This window comes from Etheostoma spectabile, chromosome 6, assembly GCF_008692095.1.
Source record: "Etheostoma spectabile isolate EspeVRDwgs_2016 chromosome 6, UIUC_Espe_1.0, whole genome shotgun sequence".
Taxonomy (NCBI): domain Eukaryota; kingdom Metazoa; phylum Chordata; class Actinopteri; order Perciformes; family Percidae; genus Etheostoma; species Etheostoma spectabile.
The window spans coordinates 26,354,047-26,357,354 of record NC_045738.1 but is presented as its reverse complement, the minus strand read 5'-3'; the positions used below and the strand labels follow the sequence as shown (position 1 = coordinate 26,357,354).

Here is a 3,308-nt window from a genome sequence, read left to right as displayed (position 1 = left end):
GGGGGGGGGGGGTTCTTTCTTGTTTTCAAAAAGTGGATCTTTTTGCCTTTTTTACCTCATTTTGTATTTAACTATGAGGTTCAATTACTTCATTTTGGTGACTTTTTATGCACTCGTTTTGCTGGATGAGTTTGTCTGCTGGTATCTTAACGAGCTTCTTTTTTTAAGCACAGAATATATTTACTACAATTTTGTTAAATTACTTACCAAGATCATTTACCAACTTCTTTAGTCCAAATGCACGCATGCACACACTCCTCAGAGCTCACAGATGTAGCTATGAGTGCATAAAGTTAGTTGCGTGGATTGTTGACACATTAGAAGTCAGGTTGTTACATGTCCCGTGCCAGTTAACACATATGCTGCACAAGTACCGCTTTCAACAAGATAGGGCTTTGGTTTGGTTTGGATTTTTTATTTGAAGGCGAGGGTGGAGGCCCATCATTTTCAACATGACAAAAATGTTATTAGCTCTTCATAGGTTGTCTGTGTAAAATCTTAACCCCAGAAAACACATGATATTAAAGTAGTGGAGCATAAAGAACAATATTTCCCTCTGTAATGCACCGTAAATAAATCTATACTGTTACATGTTACCTCAAAATGCAGAGTTGCAGATGCAAACACACACATACACACAAAACTAAACAATTAACAATGCCCCAAACAATTCTAACAAAATGAACATTACTGTAGCGTTAAATGCCGAATTTGGGCTGAGTTTGTTTTACTGTATCCCTTCAACATTTTCTTTTTCTCGTTAGGACTACTAGTACTGATTAAACCTGTAGAAAAGGAATCATCCGACCATCTACATGTCAAACAAAGACCACAGGGTAAGTAGCCATCAAAGGCCTTCAGTTGAGTCCTATTTCTCTCTCTATCTCCCCTATGGCCGCCCATCAAGAGTCAGCTTCTGTCCCAGTTTTCAGCCTGTTAACGGAAGTTTTCCCTTTAACAGCCCTTGCTGTTGCACCAGATGTTACAGAGTGTGGTCTAACCCTACTCCATCTGTGTCCTGAGATAAGTTGTGGTATGATTCCACACTATATATTTAACAAAATGAAACTGAACTCAATTAAGTTAAGCTCAAGTTTTACTGTAAATAGTTTGGACTAATCAGAAATGAATCCAATCAAACTAATGTTATTACAGCTTAATGATGTCGACCTCATTGTATAAATTCTGAATAGTTTAAAGGTAATTTATGTAATCAAGCTTAATTGTCAGATCACTTTTAGAAATATTGAACCCTGAATCTTTGTGACGTAATAACAATGTTACTCTGCAAAATGCTTTTGGTTTGTCTTCCATATTAATACAGCTGGTTGAGCAAAGCAGGTTTGAATATGTAATCAGAGGTTTGTTAGTCTACTGACATGGTCCATTTCTGGGAGCCATGATGTCCCTCCCTCATGCAATCGCTGCTATCTATCCTACAAGGCCACCGCGCCGACGGCTGTGATTGGTTTGAAGAAATATAAACAAGCCAGAGCATTTACACCCCCACAACAGAATAGATCAGCGGTGTAGCCAGACCTTACTCCATACTCCAGCGCTGACACTGCACTGTGGAGGTCTGCCAATGCAAGACGACAGGAATGCTAAATCTGCATTTTGTAAATCCAAATTATAGATTCATTTGCATTATGGCTATGGTTATGGCTAACAAGCAATAGATCTAATACTAGTTGAAGTAGAAGAAGTACAAGCACTTGTAGTACGGACAGTAACACTACCCTGTGTGGCTGAAGACAGTTTACAGTGCTAACGTGAAGGTTTCAGCACATCGCCACAGGACTGAACAGAAACATGCATGAAGGTTTAAAAACAATGCTTAAACATGTCTATGATTCTGTAATACAGTGTTAGATGACACTGCAAGCAATTATAAAACCTGTTTCATCAATCAAATTACAGCTGCATGAAAAAGCATTCTTTACTAAATGTAACCTAAATCAAGATAAAGGTAAATGAATGGCATGTATGGGCAGAGTAAGGCCCTGCAGTGCACTGCCTGGACTACAATGACCTCTGTACGGTGTCCAACAGGGGCGAACGCCCTGCAAATAGATGAAATACACGCAATTTAAGAAAATGACTACATTAATTTGACAACACATGCGCAGCATTCAGCAAACATTGAGAAGCGATACAAAAATAAAATCTGACAAACCCTAAAAACAAATGCAACATAAAAAAACAGTTGCACATTGGTTCATAATGTTCTGAGATTGAACGTGTACAACTTTTAAAAATATTTTTTGGGGGGCTTTTCCCCTTTGTTACAGTTGATAGGCATGACAGAGGTGGGTGCACGCAGCAAAGGGCTGCAGGCCGGACTCAAACCCGGGCTGCTGCAGGACCCAGCCAACACGGGGCCAACCCTCTTACTTTTCTTAAGTAGCAAGGCGTTTGCCCCTGTCGGGCCACCGTACAGATGTATTACTTTATAGTGCATACAATGACGTCTAGCCAGCATTGGTTTACACGGTAAATTAATACATGCCAGATCCAGAGTAGTGCAAATAAATCCAAATCACAAAAAGTCAAAGAAAAACAATTTAAATCATGCTCACAGCTTGATTTTCAGACATTCATGTCAACTAATAATTTTATAACTGACAAAACCTGCACTGTATAGTAATAATAATAATAATAATAATAATAATAATAATAAAGAAATGTGAATCAATACTAATTAAATATCTTTTTCATGCGTTAAGAGAAAACTAAACAAGCGTTTCATTTTTTACAGAAAGTACCTGTTTATTGATTATATACATACGGTAGTGATGAACTGCATTTCATCACCTGCAGTCTTACTTCCCATACTAAAAGGATGTAATACATCAAAAACCTAAACATTCTCATCAAATGAGCCAATATCCAATGTCCTAATGTAAAACCCTGTTATAGTTCCCCACCCAGCCCAATTATCAGCAGAGGCATCCATACTGTACCTGCAGCTGACCATGGAGGGAGTGGATGGAGGGAGGCAGGACGGAGGAGATTTATATCAGCGAGAGCAAGCGGCAGAGACACAGAAACCATCACATGCTGCTGTTTAGTTCTGCTTGGATGCAAAGCAAATTGAATATTGGTGTGTTTGTTTGCCGTGTGGTTACTGCATGGGAAAGGTGTTGGCCTGACGGGGTTATGTTTGCCCATGTCACTTACACGTATGAACATCAGCCAACACTATCCATCCATCCACGTCAAGCTGAGATAACGCTTCTTGAAGGCAAGGCAAGGCAAGGCAAGGCAGCTTTATCTGTAGAGCATATTTCAGCAACAGGGCAATTCAA

At 39.3% G+C, this 3,308-nt stretch overlaps 1 protein-coding gene across 1 annotated transcript in view; it reads right to left on the bottom strand.

The window, feature by feature from the left end:
• Nucleotides 1-2,985, bottom strand: part of LOC116690596 (IgGFc-binding protein-like) — a 15,290-nt gene extending 12,305 nt beyond the window's left edge. The window contains exon 1 of the mRNA XM_032517675.1: nucleotides 2,964-2,985. The gene's annotated coding sequence lies outside the window, so the exon portion shown is untranslated. The remainder of the gene's footprint in view (nucleotides 1-2,963) is intronic.
• Between the last annotated feature and the right edge of the window lie 323 nt (nucleotides 2,986-3,308).